The sequence below is a fragment of the Oryctolagus cuniculus genome, chromosome 4 (genome assembly GCF_051225735.1).
Source record: "Oryctolagus cuniculus isolate XC-2025 breed Fujian yellow rabbit chromosome 4, ASM5122573v1, whole genome shotgun sequence".
In the NCBI taxonomy this organism is placed as follows: Eukaryota; Metazoa; Chordata; class Mammalia; order Lagomorpha; family Leporidae; genus Oryctolagus; species Oryctolagus cuniculus.
Genome location: NC_142870.1, coordinates 65,141,955 through 65,168,948, shown reverse-complemented (window position 1 = coordinate 65,168,948; position 26,994 = coordinate 65,141,955). Strand labels below are relative to the sequence as shown.

Genomic DNA, 26,994 nt, shown 5'->3' with positions numbered 1-26,994 from the left:
TTTGCAATACAAGAAATTGTTTAATGAGGACCATATAGAAAGTGAGGAAGGGGCCGGCACTGTGGTATAGAGGGTAAAGCCACCTCCTGCAATGCTGGCATCCCATATGGGTGCCAGTTCAAGTCCCAGCTGCTCCACTTCCAATCCAGCTCTCTGCTATGCTCTGGGAAAGCAGAAGATGGCCCAAGTCTTTGGGCCCCTGTATCCACATGGGAGACCAGGAAGAGGATCCTGGTTCCTGGCTTCAGATTGGGGCAGTTCTGGCCACTGTGGCCAATCGGGGAGTGAACCATCAGATAGAAGACCTCTCTCTCTCTCTCTCTCTCTCTCTCTTTCTGCCTCTCCTTCTCTCTCTGTGTAACTCTGACTTTCAAATAAATAAATAAATCTCTAAAAAAAAAAAAGAAAATGAGGAAAACACATGCCTAGGTAATAAATATATCTTTTATTTTGGGATCAAACACACTATCACCTGATTTAGTTCACTTCTACTTTATCACCATAAGATGCAATCTAGTCATCTGATGTAAATTGTTATCTTATTATTCAGACACTCTATAATAATATGTATATGTTATGAATGTACTATTCATTATATATAATTTCTAGAAGTTTCTGGGCTTACATCTACAAAGAATAAAGGTTTTCCTTGCTCTTTCTCTATATTTTTACTGGAGAATATCTTCCTGAATTTTATATTTCTGAGAATTTATTCCACTTTTTCATTAAATTTTTCTGGTCTTCTGTCAACAAAACCATGATTCTTTTATTTCACATCCATGGCCCAATTTGATTTCTACACTTGAAGAATTCCCAACTATTTTTCCACTTCTTTGTGCACCTCTGAAATAATTAATTTTATATCTTTTGATTTTGCCCAGAATATTCCTATCTGCAGGCTTATTGGCCATTTCTTTTTTGTTTTATTTTGTTTTTTTTTATTTATTTTTATTTAGTAAATATAAATTTCCAAAGTACAGTTTGTGGATTACAATGGCTTCCCCCCCCATAATTTCCCTCCCATTCACACCCCTCCCATCTCCCGCTCCCTCTCCCATTCCATTCACATCAAGATTCATTTTCAATTATCTTTATATACAGATCGATTCAGTATATATTAAGTAGAGATGTCATCAGTTTGCACCCATGCAGAAACACAAACTGTAAAAATACTGTTTCAGTACTTGTTAAAGCATTACTTCACATTGGACAACACATTAAGGACAGATGCCACATGAGAAGTAAGTACACAGTGACTCCTGTTGTTGACTTAACAATTTGACACTCTTGTTTATGGCGTCAGTAATCTCCCTAGGCTCTAGTCATGAGTTGCCAGGGCTATGGAAGGCTTTTGAGTTCGCTAACTTCGATCTTATTCCGACAGGGTCATAGTCAAAGTGGAAGTTCTCTCCTCCCTTCAGAGAAAGGTACCTCCTTCTTTGATGATGGCCATTTCTTCACTCTATCACTGGGGAACATAATAATTATTAAATTATAACACAAAGTATGAAAAATCTTTCTCTCTCTCTCTCTGTCTCTCTCTCCTGCTCACCTCTGCCCTCCAAATAAATAAAATAATTTTTCATATATTAAGTCAAGATCTCCTGGAGTTATGTGAGAGTCTCATTACTTGATCAATAAAAAATATGTAATTAGTTATTTGTAGCTATATTGAACCATGTTGAAAAACTGAGTGAGTTGTCTAAGATGTCAGAAGCAGGGAAAGCTCAGCTGGTATTTTTGAATCTTAATGGAGAATGCAGAAACCCTCAGGGGGCCTGCATTGTCAAGTCACTTTCAAAATAACCCAGGAAATGTAAGTGTGGGCAAACTTTTATTTTTAAAAAAAATGAAATTAATTTCCAACTCCCTCTTCTATGGAAACAGTATTATCAAGAGGAAAAGAATAGGAGGTTCTGATGTTTAAAAATCTAGGGCTCATGTTTCTCTTAGAAATGATCCCTTAGAATCATTTGTATATTAATGGGATGCATTCACCCTTGAGGGTCAAGTCAACCTCAGACCATTAAAATTACCAAAGCAAAGAGACTTGACAATAGCCAAACAGATCATTAGGAAGGCATTTAAAGAAATCAGATAAGAGTGGTGTCTGCTATTTCAGTCACAAAATCAGATCATACTTATGAGCTAATATTCTGGCAGTAGTTAGCCATGTTAGCAAGGAAGCAAGCATTGTACTATAGACACAGTTGCTAAGGGACAGAGAAAGAAAATGACATAGCACCAAGCAGGGTAGAACAAGTACAATTAAAATGAATGTTATATGCGGGCCAGTGCATGGACAGCATGAAAAGCATGGAATGATGTAGATGACCTTTTGCTCTATCTTTCAGTCCTACCATTTCTGATTCCATGGAACAGATGGTTTCTTTAAAAGAAATCTGAATTGATACGTTAAAATTCGACCTCTAGCCAACATTGATTTCTTTGTTTACAAGTCCATACATAAAGGTGGCTCAAGAAAAGCCAATATGGGGGTCAGTGCTGTAGCATAAAGGATTAGGCTCCTCCTGCAACTATGGCATCCCATTCAGGTGCCAGTTCAAAGGCTTGCTACTCCACTTCTGATCCAGCTCCCTGCTAATATGTCTGGGCAAGCAGTAGAAGATGGCCCAATTTCATGGGCCCCTCTACCCACGTGAGAGACCTTGATGGAGTTCCAGGATCCCGGCTTCAGCCTGGCCCATTCTCAGCCCATTGCAGCCATTTGGGAAATGAACTAGTGGATGGAAGATCTCTCTCTCTCTCTCTGTCTCTCTCTCTCTCTCTCTGTCTCTCTGTCTCTCTGTCTCTCTCTAACTCTGCCTATCAATATTGGTGAGTCCCAGGTAACCACTGAGACATACATATATGGCTACTACTAGTAACAGTCTTCAGATAATTTACGGATAAAAAGTCACCATATGACAGTCATAGGGCAATTAGTAAAATAATAACTAAATAGAAAAAATAAGTCTTCAACACCAAGAGGAAAACAGCTGAATGCCTCAGATATACCTTTTTTTAGTTGTGTATTTTAGCCAAGAACCTATGCTAACCAGACAGCAGGAGGAAATTTTGAAGCAAGCAAACTCCTAATATGGGATCTGCATTGTGGCATAGAGGTTAAGCTGCTTCCTGCGATGCCAGCATCCCATATAGGCACTGGTTTGAGTCCTGGTTACTCCAGCAGAGAATGGTACAAGTGCTTGGGCCCCTGTACCCACATGGGAAACCTGAAAAAAGCTCCTGGCTCCTGGCTTTGGTCTGGCACAGCCCTGACCATTGTGGCCATTTGGAAAATGAACCAGCAGATTGAAAATTTCTGTCTCTGTTTCTGTCTCTCTCTCTTTCTCCCCCACCCCATCAATCTATGTCTGTGTCTGGCTGTCTGTCACTCTCTCTAACTCTTACAAATAAATCTTTTTAAAAAGAAAAATACCCTCCTAATAGGGACAGGAAAGTTACATTCAATCCCTGTTCTCAACTCATCTTCTTTATTTTTTTAGATTTATTTATTTATTATTTGAAAGTCAGAGTTACACAGAGAGAGGAGAGGCAGAGAGAGAGAGAGAGAGAGAGGTCTTTCATCCCTGGTTCACTCCCCAGTTGGCTGCAACGACCAGAGCTGCATCAATCTGAAGCCAGGAGCCAGGAGTTTCTTCTGGGTCTCTCACATTGGAGCAGGGGCCCAAGGACTTGGGCCATCTTCCTCTGGTTTCCCAGGCCATAGCAGATAGCTGGATCAGAAGTGGAGCAGCCAGGTCTCGAACAAACATCCATATGGGATGCTGGCGCTTCAGGCCAGGGCATTAACCAGCTGAGCCACAGCACCAGCCCTCAACTCATTTTCTATGCCTAGACAGTATTTGGCCAGAAAAATCCCACTGCTAGAACACTGTAAACAGAAATTTCCCATTTGTCATTCATTAAATAATTAGAAACCAGTCCTTAAATTGCAGAGAATTGATTATTCACAAGAAAATTACTATTCATCAAAGAAATTCTCTTCCTCTTTCTCTGTTTAGATCTTTTTTCATGTTGACCTTTGTTTTTAATTTTTTTCTCCATTTGCTGCTTAAGTATTTTAATTTCATGTCCTACATATTGCACACCTCTAAAACTGAGCAATCCCAGTCCAAAGGCTGCTCTTTATTAGTATCAAAATGTTCTTGGAGGCTCTGCTTTCAGCCTCTCCCCAGGACCTAACTTACCACTTCAGACTGGTTTTCCGCTTGCCTGGACCAGGTGTTCTAGCTCAGAGGCAGATGTGAGTCTGGGCTGCATGACACACTGATGGGTGCAGACTGAGAATAAAGCAAGTCGATTAGAAAAATTGAGCCAAGGAACATGCTAATCACTTTCACACTGCATGTCATTTGTCTTTCACAACAATGCTGTGTAGTATTTAAGGATCATTCATATTATTTAATCTGAAGACAACTGTAGCTCAGAAGATGAGTAACTCCCCTCAGGTCATAGAGTTAGGGGATAAATAAAATTTCTCGATGTCAAACTGCATGTTTCACCTCAATAAGCTATTAATTTTCTCTGAAAGATTGGATATAGCTCCTTTTAATAGGTAGGTTGAAATCTAAACCTGTTTTCAGGAAGATGTTTCTGATTAACCAAGAGCCACTAACTATGTTATTTGATATCAATTCAAATGAGTTCACCCCTCCCTACCATGGAAAACTTATGCATTCATCAATCTGATTCTTCTTCTTAGACTATAAATTACTCAAGAAAAAAATTGTTTTAAGTATAACTTCTGTGCCCTTTGAGCAGAGTCCAGCCCAGTATAGCAATTGATTCAAGGTATAAAGAGAATGTCAGATTTTCTGGACGGGCATTTGGCACAGCAGTTAAGATGCTGCTTGGGGGACCCAAATTCCATATCATAGTGCCTGTCTCCCTCTCCATTCCAGCTTCCTGCTAATGTGCACTGTAGTAGTTGGCAGATGATAGCTGTACCAAGAAGTACTTGGTCTCTGCCTTCAACATGGGAGAATCCAGTTGAGATCCTGGCTCCTACCCATTTGAGGAGTGAAATCCCTCTCTCTCTCTCTCTCTCTCTCTCTCTCTCTCTTTCTCTCTCTCTCTCTCTCTCTCTCTTTATCTCTGCCCCTCCCTCCCCTTTTCAAATAAATAACATTAATTAATTACTTTAAAAAAAGAATGCTAATTCCTGTGCAAGTGACTCCTTATATGTGTGCCCATTAGCCAAGGAGATCATATTTTCATGTTGATTTCCACTATAATTTCACATAAATATGTCTTCATTTTAATTACTGTATGATAGAAAGTTGATTCCTAATGCTTTAATTTTCTTTGCCCTGATTTCTTTGTCAAATGGTTAATGATGTGCAAAATAAGCAGATGTACTTTTACGCTGGTTTCTAGAAGCAATCCCTTGGCCAATCAGTTCAGTGAGCTAAAGATCACTTTTAAAGAATCACCCAACTTCTTTTTTGCACAGAGTTTTTCTAACACAGCCTTTCATAAACCAGGGTGCTCCTGTGGTCTAGATAAAATTCAGCTCCGAGAAAGGATCACTTATCTTGTGAGCACAGAACTCAGTAGAAAATGAAAGAAAATGCAAAGCTTGAATTTACACAGAGTCTAAGAACAAACACCTCAGAAAATTAAATTCTATTTACCAGGCATTTCCACTCAAATGGCAGGTTTTGAGCTAGAAAAGTCACATCACAAAATTATATCTACTTGATACAGTTGGTTTAGAACAAAGCCAGTTAAATATGAAGGGGAAATGGTATGACACATTGACAACAGCAGAAGATTTGCCACATGTGCCAAAGAAGTATGGGAGACACATTTTTAAGAAGAAAGGTAATAATCGAAAAACTACTTTTCTTCATTTAAAGCTGTCATAGTGGATGAAATTGGAAGAGATTTGGAGTTTGATTTTCTTTTTCCCATCCTAAATGAAAAACCAAACCTGTTATTGTAAAACAAAAATTTACTGGAGTATGTTTTATTCCTATGCAACTTCCAGAATATTGAAAAGTCATTTATCTCCCCAGTCTCCAGCAGTGTACATTATTGAGCTGCTTCTCTCTTTTGCTGTGCTGTAGCAAACATATTTAGAGTATTGACATTTGCATTCTGATTATAAGTCTGACATGCAGCTTCATACTGATAACTCAACTCATTGTGGCTTTGTTTTTTTTTTCCTCAACATCCAATACTGTTCAAGCTTGTGACTGTCAGGATGCTTCAAAAGAAAGTACCTCCTAATTTCATACAGCATAAATCTAAAAGAAAGAACACATTCTTACAATTTCATATTTGTAAATACACATTTCAAGAAGACATATTTTAATAATATTCAGATCACCTTTGGCAAAGAAAAGAGAAGAATCAATAAATTTGATGCATTTTAAGTGTTCTTCTTTGTCCTTGATCTTTATGGAGCCATTTCATCAAACATTTGCTCTCTCAACCAAAGATAAGTGGACATAAACATAGTACCCAACACTCATTGCTTCATAATAGCTTCCAATCTGGAAGCCTTTCTGAATTCTGCCTATAATCAGAGACCTTTTCTCAAACCTAAGTCAAAATTTGTTTCATGCTATCATATTGTAAAATAGCATTCACTAGACATTTTTTGCCAATTAATTTATTAATAGCCATGTTTTCTGGGGGTTAGAATTGTAGTACACCAGGGTAAGCTGCTGCCTGCAATCTCAGCAACCCACTTGAGCACTAGTTTGAGCCTAGGCTGTTCCTCTCTGGGTCTAGCTCTCCTGATGTACCTGAGAATGCAGTTGAACTACTTGGGCCCCTGATGCCCAAGAAGGAGACCTGGATGGAGTTCCAGGCTCCCAGCTTCAGCCTGACTCAGCCTCAGCCTTTGCAGCCATTCAGGGAGTGAACCAGCTGATAGAAGACATCTGTGGGTGTACGTGTATGGGGGGGGGGGTGTTTGTGTCCCTCTCTCTTGATACTTATTTCAAATAAATAAAATAAATCTGATTTTTAAAAATTCATATTTTCTATAGAAGACATAATCTTAATAAATTAAACAGAACAAAGGAGAATATGTGTGTGTTTGTATGTGTGTGTGTGTGTGTGTGTGTGTATAAAGCTTGATTTCCCCAACCCATAATCAAGCCTATTTATCCATATACTCCAAGGCCAAAAGAAAAACAGACATAAATACAATGTAACATCGCAGGTAGGTGGTGAAGCCAGGAATAGGAGCAATTCTCAGTCTTCCATTCAATGGCTAGTGCTATACATGACCTCACCACTCCAACTTAGGTTCTACACCTATGAAATATGTCTGAGCACTTTACTAGAAGTTATATTTACAAACAATATGGAGATCCTAGAAAAAATCTGTTGACAGGGGCTACAAAATGTTATTAATAGACATATCCCTCACAGAAGTCCATTTCCAAATAGTCAACAATCCCAGGGATGCATTTCTTCTTTCTCCACAGTATAAGTAAATCAGGAGCTTTGGCAGTTCAGCACACTGGACATAGTTTACTCCCTTAAACTTTATGGTTTATTCTGACTTTTTTTATTTTATAACCTAGGCTCTACATTCTTTTTCTTGCCTACAATTTCAAGCAGCTACCTGTGAATCAAGACTAAAACCATTGACTTTTTTGTCAAGGACTATCACATCTCTAAGATGTGTACTGTCTTAGATATCAAGGGATGATTCTTCCCTGATGACTAAAGAAGCTGTAACCTCTGGGGAGCTGAACATCATCACATCCACACACATGCCTACAACAGTCAGGACTGGACTAGACAAAGTTAGTAGGCAGGAACTCAATCTGGGGTTCCAACATTTGTGTAAGGGACCCAAATACCTGATCCATAACCTGCCACCTCTCACAGTGTGCATCAGCAGAAACCTGGAATAGGTAGCAAAGTCCAGTCTTGAATCTAGGTGCTCTGATATGACACACAGGCAACCCAAGCAGTGCTCTAACTTCTGCACCAAACTTTCATTCCTTGAATATTTTAGAAAGGACAATTTGGGGCTGGTGCTGTGGCTTAGCAGGTAAAGCCACCACATGCAAAGTAAGCATCCCATGTGGGCACCGGTTTGAGTCCTGTCTGCTTCACTTATCATCCAGCTCCCTGATAATGCACCTGGGAAAGCAGTTGAAGATGGCCCAAGCGCTTGAGTTTCTGCACCCATGTGGGAGACCTGGATGAAGTTCCTGGCTCCTGGCTTCAGACTGACTCAGCATGGTTATCATGGCCATTTGGGGGGTGAACCAGCAAATTTGTAAGAGTACTTCAAAAATTTCATGGGAAATGTGCATTATCTTTTTTTTATTTTTCTCCCCAAAGAAATATTTTATTTAAGGAATACAGATTTCATGCATTTCATAAATACAACTTTAGGAATATAGTGATTCTTCCCCCTCTACCCAGCCTCCCCCCAACTCCGCCACCCCTCCTCCACATCCCTCTCCTATTTCTCTTCAACAAATGGTGCTGGCAAATCTGGATGTATGTATATGGAAAAGAATGAAATTAGATCCATATCTCTCACGATATACAAAACAAGATGAATCAAAGACCTAAGTTTAAGACCTGAGACTACGAAGTTCTTGGAAGAAAATGTGAAGGAAACACCCTAAGACATTGGCATAGGGGATGATTTCTTGGACAAGACCCTCAATGCATAGGCATAAAGGCAAAACTAAACAAATGGGATTATATCGAACTCAGAAGCTTCTACACAGGAAAGGAAATGATCAATAGAATGAAGAGACATCCAACAGAATGAGAAAAAATTGTTTGAAATCATCAATCTGACAAAGGATTAATATCTCAAATATACCAGCAACGTTAAAAAAATTCAACAGGGGACAGCACTGTGGCACATCAGGTTAAGGCCCCAGCCTGCAGTGCCAGCTTCCCATATGGTGCCTCTTCAAGTACTGCCTATGCAGACTAATGCTATCAATAGTTGTTAAATGCATAAGTAAATTTCTGATGAGAAAAAGCATTGTGGGGCTGGCACTGTAGCACCAGCATCCTATATTGGTACCAGTTCAACTCCCCGCTGTTCCACTTCTGATCCAGTTCCCCGCAAATGTACCTCAGAAAGCAACAGACGACGGCCCAGGTCCTTGGAACCCTGCATCCACATGGGAGACCTGGAAGCTCCTTGTTCTTAGCTTTGGATTGGCTCAGCTCCAGTCATTGCAGCCATTTAGGAGTGAACCAACAGGTGGAAGACCTCTCTTTCTCTATGTCTCCACTTCTCTCTGTAACTCTACGTTTTAAATCAATAAAATAAATTTTCAAATGTGCAAAGGACCTCAATAGACAGTTCTCAAAGAAATTGGTCAATAAACATAAGAAAAAAATGTTCAATATCACTAGCCATCAGGGAAATTCAAATAAAAACTACAATGAGATATCATGTCACTCCTGTCAGAATGGTTAAAGTCCAAAATACAGAGTGTAACAAATGCTGGGAAGGATGTGGAGAAAGGGGAACACTTATACACTGTTAGTGAGAATGTAAATTAAGGCAGCCACTGTGGAAAACAGTATGGAGATTTCTTTTTAAAAACTAAGAATAGACTTGCCATCATGAAATGTATAAAGTGGCAGAGCCAAGATGGCGGAATAGTGAGGGCACGCACTGATAGTCCGGGAAAAGATAGTTTAATAAAAGTGGAGTTCCTGTAGTCTCAGGAAAAGCCTCAGGAAAAAATTGCAGAGGAAATTCTTCTGGATCTAGTGGATGTGACATGGAGGACCTACGAGGAGAGCAAGGTCGCCCACCGCGTGAAAGCCCAGCCACAGAGTCTGCACGCCAGAGCTGGAAGGGGAAGTGAGACAAAAACCTCAGTAACCCGAGACATTGGCGGGGAAAGGCAGAAAGAGCCTAGAGGGAACAAGGCTTGAAGTCCCGCAGGGGAAAGTTCACCAGGCTGACTGGAGGAGAGAAATAAATGAATAAATAAGGGGAACTGGCAGGGACACTAGCCTCTCTCTCCACTCACCTTAAAAGCCGAGCAAGACAAAGAGCAGGAGCCATTTTGGACATAGGTAAAGCAACACCCGCCATCCAAGCAGAAAAACCCAACTCTGGTGGGGAGAAATAGCAGGAGGTTAGGACCTAGTGAAAGTGTGGAGCTAACTAACTGAGACTGTGAAAATCTGAGGGGGGGGCAAGAGAACTCACTGAGTACACAAACTCAGTAACTTTGGCAACCCAGTGAGAGACTGTGGAGAAATTTGAGACCACACTGGAGAGCTGCATAAACACTTTGTGTGGTCCCAGGGGTAGAGCAGATGAATACCCACAGGGGCCAGATTTCATACATCAGCTACCCTCAGTTCCACTCAGCTGTGTGGAATTACTTCCCAAATGAGTCGACAGAGAGAGAGAGAGAGAGAGAGAGAGAGAGAGAGATACAGAGAGAGAGAGCAAGAGAACAATCTGGGTGAGTCACCTTTGGCACACCCTTAAACCTGAAAAACCAAACAGAGCTCTCTGGCCACACCCATCACAGCCTATAAGGATCCAATAAAGCAGACAGTCCACTTAATCTAGAGTCATAGTATAACGAGAAAAAGCACCACAGTGAAGAAACAAAAGAATATCTCCACAATGCAAAACAAACTCAGAAACCGAGGTAACAAGACAAAGGAAGACACTATGATGCCCCCAAATGAAAAGACACCCCAATTCAAGATTATGAAGATGATGACATAGAATAAATGCAAGAAGCAGATCTCAAAAAGTTAATAAGAACATTAAGAAGTTCTCAAAAACAAAGTCTTGAACTACAGAAATCCTTAATGGACTGGATAGAAAATGAAATATTAAGGAGGAATCAAAATGAAACGAAACAACTAGTAGAACAGGAAACTGTGATAGTGAAGAGAAATCAAAATGAAATGAAGAACTCAATAGATCAAGTGACAAACACATTAGAGAGCCTTAAAAACAGAATGGGTGAAGCAGAAGAGAGAATATCGGACTTAGAAGACAGAGAACAGGAAAGGATACAGTCAGACCAAAGAAAAGAAGAGGAAATTAGAAATCTAAAAAATATTGTTGGGAATCTTCAGGATACTATTAAAAAAACCAACATTAGGGTTCTAGGAGTTCCTGAAGGCATGGAGAGAGAGAAAGGATTAGAAGGCCATTTTAGTGAGATATTAGCAGAAAATTTCCCAGGTTTGGAGAAGCACAGAGACATCCTAGTACAGAAAGCTCATAGAACCCCTAATAAACATGACCAAAAGAGATCCTCACCACGACACGTTGTAATTAAACTCTCCACAGTGAAACATAAAGAAAAGATCCTATCAGCTAGTATTAGCAGACACTAGTCTTGTTTATGTGCTCCCTTTGGCTCTTAGTCCTATCATTATGATCAATTGTGAACAGAAATTGATCACTGGGACTAGTGAGATGGCATTGGTACATGCCACCTTGATGGGATTGAATTGGAATCCCCTGGTATGTTTCTAACTCTACCGTTTGAGGTAAGTCAGCTTGAGCATGTTGTGAATTGCACATCTCTTCCCTCTCTTATTCCCACTCTTATATTTAACAGCAATCACTTTTCAGTTAAATTTCAGAACTTAACAATAATTGTGTATTGATTACAGTATTCAACCAAAAGTATTAAGTAGAACAAACAAAAAAAAATACTAAGAGGGATAACATATTAAGTTGTTCATCAACAGTCAGGGCAAGGGCTGATCAAGTCACCATTTCTCATAGTGTTCATTTCACTTTAACAGGTTTCCTTTTTGGCTTATTTCACTCAGCATAATGTTTTCCAAATTCCGAACAGGGATCACTTTTCAGTTAAAATTTAAACACCTAAGAATAATTGTGTGTTAATTACAGAGTTCAACCATTGGTACTAGAACGAAAAAAAATACTAAAATGGATAAAGTATTACATTGTACATAAACCGTCAGGACAAGAGCTGATCAAGTCACCATTTCTCATAGTGTTCATTTCACTTTAACAGGTTTCCTTTTTGGTGCTCAGTTAGTTGTCACCTATCAGGGAGAACATATGATATTAGTCCCTTTGGGACAGGCTTAATTCACTCAGCATGATGTTTTCCAAATTCCTCCATCTTGTTGCAAATGACTGGATTTCATTGTTTTTGACTGCTGTATAATATTCGATAGAGTACATGTCCCATAATTTCTTTATCCAGTCTATTGTTGATGGGCATTTGGGTTGGTTCCAGGTCTTAGCTATTGTGAATTGAGCTGCAATAAACATTAGGGTGCAGACCGCTTTTTTGTTTGCCAATTTAAATTCCTTTGGGTAAATTCCAAGGAGTGGGATGGCTGGGTCGAACGGTAGGGTTATCTTCAGGTTTCTGAGGAATCTCCAGACTGACTTCCATAGTGGCTTGACCAGTTTACATTCCCACCAACAGTGGGTTAGTGTCCCTTTTTCCCCACATCCTCGCCAGCATCTATTGTTGGTAGATTTCTGCATGTGAGCCATTCTAACTGGGGTGAGGTGAAACCTCATTGTGGTTTTGATTTGCATTTCCCTGATTGCTAGTGATCTTGAACATTTTTTCACGTGTCTGTTGGCCATTTGGATTTCCTCTTTTGAAAAATGTCTATTGAGATCCTTGGCCCATCTCTTAAGTGGGTTGTTTGTTTTGATGTTGTGGAGTTTCTTGATCTCTTTGAAGATTCTGGTTATCAACCCTTTATCTGTTGCATAGTTTGCAAATATTTTTTCCCATTCTGTTGGTTGCCTCTTCACTTTCCTGACTGTTTCTTTTGCAGTACAGAAACTTCTCAATTTGATGCAATCCCAGATGTTAACTTTGGCTTTGACTGCCTGTGCTTCTGGGGTATTTTTCAAGAAGTCATTACCGGTACTTATATCTTCCAGGGTTTTTCCACTGCTCTCTAATAATTTGATGGTGTCAGGTCATAGATTTCAGTCTTTAATCCATGTTGAGTGAATTTTTGTGTAAGGTGTAAGGTAGGGGTCTTGCTTCATGATTCTGCACGTGGAAATCCAATTTTCCCAGCACCATTTAATGAATAATCCTCCAGGAATTGGTTTTGGATCCATAATCAAATATGAGTTGGCTGTAAATGATTGGGTTGATTTCCGGTGTTTCAATTCTGTTCCATTGGTCTATCCATCTGTTTCTGTACCAGTACCATGCTGTTTTGATTACAACTGCCCTGTAGTATGTCCTGAAATCTGGTATTGTGATGCCTCTGGCTTTGCTTTTGTTGTGCAAGATTGCTTTAGCTATTTCAGGTCTCCTGTGTCTCCATATGAATTTCAGCATCATTTTTTCGAGATCTGAGAAGAAGGTCTTCGGTATCTTGATTGGTTTTGCATTGAATGTATAAATTGCTTTTGGGAGAATGGATATTTTGATGATATTGATTCCTCCAATCCATGAGCATGGAAGATTTTTCCATTTCTTGGTATCCTCTTCTATTTCTCTGTTTAAGGTTTTGTAATTATCATTGTAGAGATCCTTGAAGTCCTTGGTTAAGTTTATTCCAAGGTATTTGATTGTTTTTGTAGCTATTGTGAATGGGATTGATCTTAGAAGTTCTTCCTCAGCCATGGCACTGCCTGTGTATACAATGTCTGTTGATTTTTGTGCATTGATTTTATACCCTGCTACGTTGACAAATTCTTCTATGAGTTCCAATAGTCTCTTTGTAGAGTTCTTTGGGTCCCCTAAATAAAGAATCATATCATCTACAAAGAGGGATAGTTTGAGTTCTTCCTTCGCAATTTGTTTCCTTTAATTTCTTTTTTTGCCTAATAGCTCTGGCTAGAACTTCCAGAACTATATTGAATAACAGTGGTGAGAGTGGGCATCCCTGTCTGGTACCAGATCTCAGTGGAAATGCTTCCAACTTTTCCCCATTCAATAGGATGTTGGCTGTGGGTTTTTCATAGATTGCTTTGATTGTATTGAGGAATGTTCCTTCCATACCCAGTTTTTTTAGAGTTTTCCTCATGAAAGGGTGTTGTATTTTATCAAATGCTTTCTCGGCATCTATCGAAATAATCATATGGTTTTTCTTTTGCAGTCTGTTAATGTGGTGTATCACATTGATTGTTTTGCGCACATTAAACCATCCCTGCATACCAGGGATAAATCCCACTTGGTCTGGGTGGATGATCTTTCTGATGTGTTGTTGCATTCTGTTGGCCAGAATTTTATTGAGGATTTTGCATCTATGTTCATCAGGGATGTTGGTCTGTAATTCTCTTTCAGTGCTGCATCTTTTTCCAGCTTAGGAATTAAGGTGATGCTGGCTTCATAGAAAGAATTTGGGAGGACTCCCTCTTTTTCGATTGTTCTGAATAGTTTGAGAAGAATTGGAGTCAGTTCTTCTTTAAATGTCTGGTAGAATTCAGCAGTGAATCCGTCTGGTCCTGGGCTTTTCTTTGTTGGGAGGGCCTTTATTACTGTTTCAATTTCTGTCTCAGTTATGGGTCTGTTTAGGTTTTCGATGTCTTCCTGGTTCAATTTAGGTAGGTTGCATGTGTCCAGGAATCTATCCATTTCTGATAGGTTTCCCTGTTTGCTGGCATACAAGTCCTTGTAGTAATTTCTGATGATTCTTTTTATTTCTGTGGTGTCTGTTGTTATGTTTCCTTTTTCATCTCTGATTTTATTGATTTGGGTCTTTTCTCTTCTTTTTTTAGTTAGTTGGGCCAATGGGGTGTCAATTTTGTTTATTTTTTCAAAAAACCAGCTCCTCGTTTGGCTGATTTTTTGTAATTCTTTTTTTGGATTCAATCCTGTTGGTTTCTTCTCTGATTTTAATTATTTCTCTTCTCCTACTAGATTTGGGTCTGGTTTGCTGTAGGTTTTCTAGATCCTTAAGGTGAATTGAAAGCTCATCTATTTTGTGCCTTTCCAATTTCTTGATGTAGGCACCTATTGATATAAACTTTCCTCTTAACACTGCTTTTGCTGCATCCCATAAGTTTTGGTATGTTGTGCTGTTATCCTCATTTACTTCCAGAAAATTTTTGATTTCTCTTTTAATTTCTTCAATGACCCATTGTTCATTCAGGAGCATGTTGTTCAATCTCCATGCGTTTGCATATGCTCTGGGGATTCCTGAGTTGCTAATTTCCACCTTCATTCCTTTATGGTCTGAGAAGCTGCATGGTATGATTCTAATTCTTTTGAATTTGCTGAGACTTGCTTTATGGCCTAGTATGTGGTCAATCCTAGAGAAGGTTCCATGTACTGCTGAGAAGAATGTAAAATCTTTAGCTGTAGGATTGAAAGTTCTGTAGATACCTGTTAGATCCATTTGGGCTATAGTGTCATTTAAATCTACTGTATCCTTGTTGATCTTCTGTCCTATTGATCTGTCTATTTCTGAGAGTGGAGTATTGAAGTCTCCCAGTACTATTGTATTGGGGTCTAAGTCTCCCTTTAAGTCCCTTAACAAATCTTTTAGATAAACCGGTGCCCTGTAGTTAGGTGCATATACATTGATAATTGTTATATCTTGTTGTTGTATTGATCCCTTAATCATCATATAGTGCCCCTCTTTGTCTCTCTTAACAGTTTTTGTGCTAAAGTTTATGTGGTCCGATATTAAGATGGCTACGCCAGCTCTTTTTTCATTTCTGTTGGCATGGTATATCTTTTTCCAGCCTTTCACTTTCAGTCTGTATGGATCTTTGTTGGAAAGATGTGTTCCTTGTAAGCAGCAAATAGATGGGTTTTGTTCCTTAAACCAGTCAGCCAATTGGTGTCTTTTAACTGGACAGTTCAGGCCAATATTGTTCAATATGACTATTGATAAGTGGTAACTTTGCCCTGCCATTTGCCAAAGATAAGTTCTAATATATGGTTTGAATTCCCTGTGATCTTTTGCTGTGAGGTTTCCTTCCTTTACCTTCTTTCATATTGATGGCTGTGTTTCTGTGTTTCTGTGTGCAACACATCTTTAAGCATCTTTTGCAGGGCTGGACGAGTGGCAACAATTCTTTCAATTTCTGTTTCCTATGAAAGGTCTTTATTTCACCTTCAGTCACAAATGAGAGCTGTGCAGGATATAATATTCTGGGCTGGCAGTTGTTCTCTCTTAGTACCTGGGCTATATCTCGCCATTCCCTCCTAGCTTGTAGGGTTTCTGATGAGAAGTCAGCTGTGAGTCTGATTGGAGATCCTCTGAGAGTAATCTGACGTTTCTCTCTTGCACATTTTAGGATCTTTTCTTTATGTTTCACTGTGGTGAGTTTAATTACAACGTGTCGTGCTGAGGATCTCTTTTGGTCATGTTTATTAGGGGTTCTATGAGCTTTCTGTACTAGGATGTCTCTGTGCTTCTCCAAACCTGGGAAATTTTCTGCTAATATCTCACTAAAATGGCCTTCTAATCCTTTCTCTCTCTCTCCATGCCTTCAGGAACTCCTAGAACCCAAATGTTGCTTTTTTAATAGTATCCTGAAGATTCCCAACAATATGTTTTAGATTTCTAATTTCCTCTTCTTTTCTTTGGTCTGACTGTATCCTTTCCTGTTCTCTGTCTTCTAAGTCCGATATTCTCTCTTCTGCTTCACCCATTCTGTTTTTAAGGCTCTCTAGTATGTTTGTTTTGATCTATTGAATTCTTTCATTTCATTATTATTTCTCATCACTATCACAGTTTCCTGTTCTACTAGTTGTTTCATTTCATTTTGATTCCTCCTTAATATTTCATTTTCATGAGAAATATTTTCAATCTTGTCCATTAAGGATTTCTGTAGTTCAAGACTTTGTTTTTGAGAACTTCTTAATGTTCTTATCAATTTTTTGAGATCTGCTTCTTGCATTGCTTCTATCTCATCATCTTCATAATCTTGAATTGGGGTGTCTTTTCATTTGGGGGCATCATAGTGACTTCCTTGTTCTTATTACCTTGGTTTTTGCGTTTGTTATTTGGCATATTGGAGATATTTGGTTTCTTCCCTGTGGTGCTTTTTCTTGTTATACTATGACTCTAGGTTAAGTGGACTGTCTGTTTTTGATGGAGCCTTAGAGGCTTGAGTTGGGTGTGGCCTGAGAGCTCTGTTTGTGCCAAAGGTGACACTCCCAGGTTAGGCGTGGTAGATCTCTCTCTCTCTCTTTCTTTCTTTCTTTTTTTGATTCAAAAGGGAAGTAATTCTGCACAGCTGAACGAAGTTGGAGGTAGTTAGCAGGCAAATGATATACCCACAGGAGCCAGAGATCAGAAGCTCTTTCCCAAGGACCACATAGGGAATCTGTCCTGCCCTCAGTTTGGGCTCAAATTATCCTTCAGTCTCCCATTGGGTTGCCAAAGTTATGGAATTGTAGCATCTCTGGAGAGTACTCATGTGAATTCCGTGAGTTCTCTCCCCCACTGTCTTTTTTCACAGCCTCAGTTTAGTAGCACCACAAATTTACTAGGTCCTAATCTCCTGTTAATTCACCCCGCCCAGAGTCAGGTTTTTCTGCTAGGCTCAGGGCCGGTGCAGACCTGAAGTCTCTCTGCTTATGACGTATGTCCACGATGGCACCTGCTCTTTGTCTTGCTCGCCTTTGAGAGGTGAGTGGAGAGAGAGAAACCCGTGTCCGTATCGTTCACTTTTCTCTCTCTCTCTCTCTCTCTTCTAGTTAGCCTGGTGAACTTTTCCCCCCAGGGTCGTTCCCTCTAGTCTCCTCTTTCTGCTTGCCTGCCGGTGTCTCGGGCTATTGAGGTTCAGCTCACCTCGCGTTCCAGTGCTGGTGTGTTGAGTCTGCCGCTGGTGTCCCGAACTGTGGGCTCCCACGCTCTCCACGCAGGTCCGCTGTGAATCATTAGTTCCAGAAGAGTTTCTTCTGTTGTTTCTTCCCCTAATCTTCCTTGAACCTGCAGTATTTCCACTTTTATTAAACTGTCTCTCCCCAGACTATCAGTGTGCTCCCTTCCTATTCCACCATCTTCAGGACAGTAGCTCAGTATTTGTCTTCAATTCCTCCTTAATATTTCATTTTCGCAAGAGAGATTTTCTATCCTGTCCATTAAGGATTTCTGTAGTTCAAGAATTTGTTTTTGAGAACTTCCTAATGTTCTTATGAGAAATTTTTGAAGATTTATTTATTTATTTGAAATTCAGAGTTACACAGAGAGAGGAGAGGTGGAGAGAGAGAGAGAGAGAGAGAGAGCAAGAGAAGTCTTCCATCCGATGGTTCACTCCCCAAATGGCCACAATGGCTGTAGCTGTGCCGATCCAAAGCCAGGAGCCAGGAGCCAGGAGCCTCCTCCAGGTCTCCCACATGGGTGCAGGGGCCCTAGGACCTGGGCCATCCTCCGCTGCTCTCATGGGCCATCACAGAGAGCTGGACAGGAAGTGGAGCAGCTGGGTCTCGAACCAGCGCCCATATGGGCTGCTGGCGCTTCAGGCCAAGGCATTAACCCACTGTGCCACAGCGCCAGCCCCAAATTTTTTGAAATCCATATCTTGCATTTCTTCTATTTCATCATCTTCATAATCTTGAATTGGGGTTCTTGTTCATTTGGTGGCATCATAATGTCTTCCTTGTTCTCATTTCCTCAGTTTCTGTGTTTGTTTCTTGGCATTGTGGAGATATTCTTTTGTTTCTTCTTCTTTTTTTTTTTTTCCTTGCTGTGGTGGTTTTTCTCATTATACTATGACTCTAGATTAAGTAGACTGTCTGCTTTTGGTGGATCCTTAGAGGCTTGTGATGGGTGTGGTCAGAGAGCTCTGTTTGGTTCTTCAGGGTTAAGGGTGTGCCAAAGGTGACACACCCAGTTGTTTAGGCATAGTAAATCTTCTCTCTCTCTCTCTCTCTTTCCCTCTCTCTCTCTCTCTCTCTCATTCAGAATGGAAGTAATTCCACACAGCTGAGTGAAATGAAGGCAGTCAGTGTCTGAGCTCTGGCCCCTGTGGGTATAGTATTCATCTGCTCTGTCCCAAGGACCACACAAAGAATCTGTGCAGTCCTCAGTGTAAGCTCAAATTCCCCTGTAATCTCCTATTGGTTGCCTAGGTTGCCGAGTTTGTGGTGTCTCAGGCACTCTGTGAGTTCTCTCCCACACCCTCAGTTTTTTTTTTTTCAGTCTCAGTTCATTAGCTCCACACATTCACTAGGTCTTAACCTGCTATTATTTCTCCCCACCAGAGTCAGGTTGTTCTGCTTGGCTGAGGGTGGGCGCAGCCCAGAGGTGGCACAGCTTTTACATATGTCCAAAATGGCTCCTGCTCTTTGTCTTACTCACCTTTGTAAGGTGAGTGGAGAGGATCGTGTCCGTACTGGTTGCTTTTATTTATTTATTTTTTTCCTCTAGTTAGCCTGGTGACCTTTCCCCCACGGGGCTTCAAGCCTCGTTCCCTCTAGGCTCTTCCTGCTTTTCTGCTGCTTCCCCACCAGTGTCTCAGGCTACTGAGTTTTTGCCTCACCTCCCTTTCCAGCGCTGGTGTGTAAACTCTACGGCTGGGGTCCCAAGCCGTGGGCACCCATGCCCTCCTCATGGGTCTACCATGTCCCACTAGTTCTGGAAGACTTTCCTCTGCAATTTTTTTCCCTCACTCTTCCCTGAAACTACAGGATCTCTACTTTTATTAAACTATCTTTTCCCAGACTATCAGTGTGCTCCCTCCCTATTCCACCATCTTGGAGAAGCCTCTCCATTCAATTTTTTAATAGCCATTGTCTATATTCCCACTAAAAAAGGGACTTTTTTTCTTTTTTACTTGTTAAATTTCTTATTCAGTGTAGCATTAAGCCTTTTTACTGTAATGTAAATTTGAAATGTTATCTCAAAAACTAAAAAAATAAAGGGAGAGTGTGAGAGAAAAAAGGGAGAGACAGATTGGGAGGGATATAGGAAGGGAATATCATTATATTCTAAAATTTTATCTGTAAACTATATAGAATTTGTTAAAAGCTAACTGAAATTTAGAAAATAAGATTTATAAAGTAAAAGAGAAAAAATAAATGAAAATATAATAGGGGCCAGCATTGTGTTATAGCCCATTAAGCTGCTACTTACTATACTAGCATCCCTTACTGTTGCTGGTTCGAGTCTTGGCTGCTCCACTTCCAATCTAGCTCCCTGCTGCCTGGGAAAAACAGAAGCAGATTACTCAAGTGTTTGGGCACATGCTACCCATGTGGGAAACCCAGAAGGAGTTCCTTGCTTTGGGCTGGCCTAATTCTGGCCATTGCAGTACCTGAGGAGTGAACTAGGGGACAGAAGCTCTCTCTCTCTCTCTTTCTCTCTATCACTCAGTCAATCTCTCCCTCTCTTTGTGTAACTCTTTTTCAAATCAAAAATAAATCTTTTTAAAAAAAGAAAATATAATAACTACTTATCTTTATATACAATTTGTGACTTTTTCACTAATACTTAGAAAATATAATTACTGAGTTGAGATTATTGGATAAGTCTGCTTAAATATTAAAATGCTAGATTTCTGTGCTATTTCACTTGACTGAAGCCATAGCTATTAACAGTTAGTATTTGGGGTATGCATTTATGGCACCACTATTTGGGGTATGCATTTATGGCACTTATAAAATGCCCACATTTCATAAACAAGTGCCTAGGATTCCCAATCACAGCTTCCTGCTAATGTCCAACTTGGGAGACATCAGGTAATGGCTCAAGAACATGGGTCCCTGCCTCACACATGGGAAACTCAGATTGAGTTCCCAACCCCTGGATATGACCTAGCATAGACACCTTCAGCTACTGTGGGTACTTGGAGAGTAAACTAGCAGGTGGAAGTTCTCTTTTTCTATCTCATTCTATCCCTGTCTCTTTGCCTTTAAAAGAAATAAAAACAAATAAATAGAACAGAATGTTTTATTGCCTAAAAGTTTAGAATTAAATTTATTATAAATTTGAAATGATTTACAATCGGGAGAATTTCAAAATCTTCAAGGTCAGAAAATTAGAGACTATGCTGTAATATGTTGTAAATTAATCACAAATTTATTATTCTGACAAAAATGCATATTAAAATTTACTTATTCTTTTGAGAGTTTTACTCAGGAAGGCATTGTGGTACAGGAGGTTGTTATTGCTTGGGATTCAACTAATAGAAATCACATACAAACAAGTATAAGTGCAGTGTTGCCTTATCCATATTTTGGCTTTCCATGGTTCCAGTTATCTGCAGTCTAAAAATGTTAAAGATATTTTGAGAAAGAGATATCACATGTTTATTATGATATTTTGATATAACTCTTCTATTTTATTGTTAATTATTATTATTAAATTCTTACTATGTATAACTTTAAATCAAATTTTATCATATGTATGTAGGTACAGGAAAAAATAAAGTGTTTATAGGGTTTATTACTATCCATGGTTTCAGATATCCACTGGGGTTCTTGAAACGTATCTTCCATGGATAAGGGAAACCACTGAAATCATTTGAACCAAAGACAATAAAGGACATTGATTTTTCAAAGATTTATTTATTAATTTGAAAGGCAGAGTTACAGAAAGAGATAGAGGGAAAAACAGAGAGGGAGAGAGATCTTCCATCCTTCCTCTAGTTAACTCTCCAGATGCTCACAATAGCCAGAACTGTGCCAATCCAAAGACAAGAGCCAGGAGCTTCTTGTGGGTATCCCACATGGGTGCAGGGGCCCAAACACTTGGACCATCATCTGATGCATTTCCAACTGCATTAGCAAAGAGCTGGATCAGAAGTGAATCAACTGGAACTCAAACCAGCACCCACATCGGATGCTGGCTTTGCAGGCAGAGGCTTTACTTGCTATGCCACACAGCATTGGCCCCAAGGATATTGATTTTACCAAGCTATATATGACATTCCCAGAGAAGCATGAGCTTCAAAAATTTACAATGCAGATTCTCTAGAACTCATCCTTAGATGCCATGATAAATTTCAAACTGAAGAAAAGACAAAGACAGAGATTCACACAAGAAAGAGAAGCAAGAGAAAGAGGAATCGTACAAGGAAATGTGTTTGCTATTATTTGGATACAGTCTACATACATTCCAAAGGTCCATATAATTGCAGGTTTGCTCTCCAGAGATGGTATTGGGAGGTGCTCTGGAACCTTTAAAAGGTGAGCTTACTGGAATGTCCTTGGGTCATTAGGCAACCTTGGGTTCTCACAAGAGGGTTATTACAAAAGCAATAAGCCTGGACCATCTCTCCATCTAGCTTCTGTTTAAGATGTGATCCCTCATCTCTAGCAGCACCCCTGCCATAACATGGCACAATCATCTGCTACAACGTCATTAGAAGCCAAGACAATGGTGTCACCTGATCTTAGACTTTGAACCTCCAAAACTGTAAGCAAAATAAACTTTTCTTCATAAGTAGCCTGTTTCAGGTATTTCATTATGCTAACAAAAAGCTGACTAATACAGAGCTCAAGAAGAAACTCAGGTAACAATGACCAGGATAATGGATGTTCTTTTCAGTCATCATCTCCTCACTCACTAAGGTCTAGCTCAACTTGTAAGATTCCCAGTCAATAAGATTTGGAATATAAATATAGCTTGTAGGAAAACTTTGTGGCTGGATAATCTGTGCTTATAAATGACTTGTAACATATAATTTGTTCTGATAAATGTTTCCAAGAAGGATGCATTAAGTAACTACATAAATATTGGCCAATATTCAACTGTTGCTATTTCACTTAGATTTCAGATTTTAGATTTTAGATGTCAATGTCAATGTCACAATGTATATTCTAGAGTAGAAGGAATTAAATTAGTAAATTACAGTATGATTTATGTAAAAATATTTACTTTCTCTCAATAAATATCGCATTAATATTAGCCCATCATATAAGAAAATTCCTCTCAAGTCTAATTAAAGCATATTAGACATGCATGATTAACAATGGCATGATAAATGTCAAATAAATTAATAACTATCAACCACTAATTATGTGAAGAGACAGCAGAAAAACTGAAAAAGATTAAAATACAATTTGGTGAGAGATAGTTCCCACCTTGTTTATTCAACCATAGAGAACTAGGCTGTTCTTTTTTTCCATGCTTTTGAGATTCACATAAATTTATGTCACCTAATACTCAACAGCTCACCATCACTTGGTTGCCTTTTTTTCCTTCTCTACTAGATTCTCCTTTCTCTGTTTTGAAATTGAAACTTAAAATGTAACCAAAATCTTAATATAATTTTAACAACATAAAAATACATAGTGACTTCAAAAAGTTCACGGAAAATAGAATTAAAGGATAAGCTTACTGTGGTGCAAAAAAAAAACTTGAATTACATGAACAGGTTTTTCGTAATATAGATTTTTTCCATGAAATCCACACACATTCATTAATTTCAAAACTTTTTTATGCCAAAATATCACAAATTCATTTTTCCATAAGCTTTCTGAAGTATCCTTGTATTTTTCTAAAACTATAAATAACTACTTTAACAATGATTATTTACCGCTATTGTCACAAATGACATTGAAAACAAAAGCAAAAATTATATAGAAAGGCAGTCTTAGGGTAAGTAGAGGATATAAAATGAGTATTTCAAGATCAAATAAATTGGAGTCTGTGCTGTGGCACAGTGGGTTAAAGCCCTGGCCTGAAGTGCCGGCATTCCACATGAGCACAGTTTCTAGTCCCAGCTGCTCCACTTTCAATCCAGCTCTCTGCTATGGCTTGGGATAGCAGTAGAAGATGGCCCGTGGGCCCCTGCACCCACATGGGAGACCCAGAGGAAGCTCCTGGCTCCTGGCTTTGGATAGGCGTAACTCCAGCCGTTGCGGCCATCTGGGGAGTGAACCAGCGGATGGAAGACCTCTCTCTGTGTCTCTACCTCTCTCTGTAACTCTGTCTTTCAAATAAATAAAATAAATCTTAAAAAAAAAGATTGAGTAAATTTGTGTGAAATATTTTATATTTAAATAAAGTTTTATTCTTTGGAAAGAAATAATAATCACATAAGATTCCAAACATGAGACGAAAGGACCATTTTATTTTTGGCTTGCTACCATCTCAATACATAAAAAGATTGATGAAACATCCAAAAATGTGTTGGTCCAATGTATGGCTTACAGAGGGTTCTTCAAAAAGTTCATGGAAAATGAAATTAAATGATAAATTTATTTTGGTGCAAAAAAATTTTGAAACCTATGAATAGTTGTTTTTTTTTAAGTTTTTTGTTTTTTGGATTTTTTTTTTTTTTTTTTTTGACAGGCAGAGTGGACAGTGAGAGAAAGAGACAAAGAGAAAGGTCTTCCTTTGCCATTGGTTCACCCTCCATTGGAGGCCAGCTCACCACGCTGATCCGATGGCAGGAGCCAGGTGCTTCTCCTGGTCTCCCATGGGGTGCAGGGCCCAAGCACTTGGGCCATCCTCCACTGCACTCCCTGGCCACAGCAGAGAGCTGGCCTGGAAGAGGGGCAACTGGGACAGAATCCGGCGCCCCGACCGGGACTAGAACCCAGTGTGCCAGCGCCGCAAGGCGGAGGATTAGCCTAGTGAGCTGCGGCGCCTGCCCTAGTTTTTTATAATACACATTTTTCATGAACTTTTTGAAGATCAATTTTATCCGTGATTTCAAGCTTCTTGCATTATAATAATCTTCTTATCTTTTATTTCCATTTTTCTGTGAAGTTTTTTGAAATATCTTTACATCTTTTTCACACTTACCTAAAAACTACAAATTTTTAAATATACCATTGTACTGGGAAAATTTCACCAAATGCAAAAACATGAACTTAAACACTCACACTGAGTATGCTTTATATGAGAAATTAGCTTAAGTCTCAAAATCCATCAAAAAGATGTTTTTAAGCTCCAATATCCTCAAACCTCTAATTGCATTTCTAATAAAGCTACTACCATCCTTTTTAAATTATGATTATTGTTATAAGGTATGTCATTATTGATTAGTCCCAATAATTAAGAAGCAATTAACCACCTATAGCACACTTTTAGAATTGGCCTGAGTTTTTAAGTTACTTTTGCAGGGTGAGCATTGTGGTGCAGCAGGTTAAGCTGCCACTTCTGATGCCACTATCCCACACCAGAATGTTGTTTCAAGTCCTAGCCACCCTGCTTAGAATCCAGCTTCCTGCTAATGTGCCTGAGAGGGAGACACAAGACGTCCTAATGTGGGAGACCTGGAAGGAGTTTCTGGGTTCTGGCTCCTGGCTCCTGGCTCCTGGCTCCTGGCTCCTGGCTTCAGCCTGGTTCAGACCTAGCTATTTGTGGCCAACATGGGAGTGAACCAGCAGACAGAAGATCTCTCTCATTTTCTCTCTCTCTCTCTCTCTCTCCATCTCCCTTTCCCTCTCCCTCCCCCTCTCCCTCTCCCTCTCCCTCTCCCTCTTTCTCTGTCACTCTGGCTTTCAAATAAATATCATTTTTAAGCAATTGTTTTTGCAATGGGATACTCAAAGGAATATATCAGATGCGCAAATATATGCGATAAAAACAGGACCAGTGTCAGGGCTTTATAAAATTTAGCCCTACACCTAGTAGCACTTGCATTTCTTAGCAGTATTAATGAAACATTAGCTCACTTTTAACACTAAGTGCACATTTCCTTGTACATAAAAACACTCATTATTTTTTCTTTTCAGATATAATACTTATATTTCAAGTGATACACACAACTAAATATAGCTAACTACAAATTTTGGAATATAAAAACATATTCTATCAAGTCTGTTCTTTTGTACAGACTGACTAGGTTGTTCAATTTGTAAATCTTTGCTCAATGTATAAACTATGAGATAGGTAACACACAGTTAATGTTACATGATGATAGAAATTTTTTTTAATATAAATAGATAATGGTTCAGAATTGTACATAATTCTTATCTTTAAAAAGTCATGACCTCACTACCACTTTTAGTGTTGAATTCATAAACTAACAGACAGCATTTCCTTGTGACCAAAGATGCTTGTGTGTTCATATGCTGGCCCAAACTCATTCCAACCTCAGAGAAACTTGGTAAAATACAGCTTTCCTTTAGAGCATACAGATGCCTGCTGGGGATTGTGAATGATCGGAGCACACTCTGAAGCATGCACACAGACAATACCTACACAAACATACACACCTTTTCCTAATGACAAGGACAGCAGACCATCCCTTTTCTTCCTCAACCAAAAGTCCTACTTGTGGCTGAGAAACTGCAAATTCCCACGGCCCCTTTCCCACAAGGAATTCATGTAGTGGACCACAGTATGAAGCTGTACCACTTTTTGCCAGCTGGAGCATTAGGTCCACACAGCACTGAATTAAAACACATCTCTGTTATTTACTTACTGTGTGACCTTGACTACATCACTTAATATCTCTGAGCTTCAATTTCTTTGTCCCTACAAAATGGATATAATTTTAACTGTTTCATAAATATGCATACAAAATGCTTAGTACAAGAAAATAATAAATAGCAACTACCACTTTTTCTTTCTGTGTGTATACATATACGTATACATACATATAGATATTCATATACACTATTACTAAGCTATGTATATAATGTATACTTACTTAAATGTATCTTTATGCATTTATATATAAATATATATATATCTTTATGCATTTATAAATATAATACATATAAACATGCATATATCCATGTATATGTAGGAAATAAAATTGAAACATAAGTTTATTTTAGTGCAAATATATGCAGCTTTGGATAATATGCATTTTCATGAACTTTTTTTAAGATTCATTCATCTGAAAGGCACAATTATACACCGAGAGAGGGAGAGACAGGGAGAAAGAGGTCTTCCATCTGCTGGTTCACTATCTAAATGACTGCAATGGCCAGAGGTGGGCCTATCCAAAGCCAAGAGCCAGGAGTTTCTCCCAGGTCTCCATGTGGGTTCAGGGGCCAAAGTACTGGGGCTATCTTCCACTGGATTCCCAGACTATAAGCAGAGAGCTGTATCAGAAGAGTAGAAATCAGAACTCGAAATCATGCCCACATGGATGCCAACGCCACAGGTGGAGGATTAACCTACTATGCTACAGTGCCAGCCTCATCCATG

At 39.2% G+C, this 26,994-nt stretch overlaps 1 long non-coding RNA gene across 1 annotated transcript in view; it reads right to left on the bottom strand.

Moving 5' to 3' along the window:
- Positions 1 to 4,177: 4,177 nt before the first annotated feature.
- The window catches only part of LOC149126999 (uncharacterized), a 101,467-nt gene continuing 78,650 nt past the window's right edge, over positions 4,178 to 26,994 (bottom strand). The window contains exon 3 of the long non-coding RNA XR_016232094.1: positions 4,178 to 4,307. This is a non-coding gene — a long non-coding RNA (uncharacterized LOC149126999). The remainder of the gene's footprint in view (positions 4,308 to 26,994) is intronic.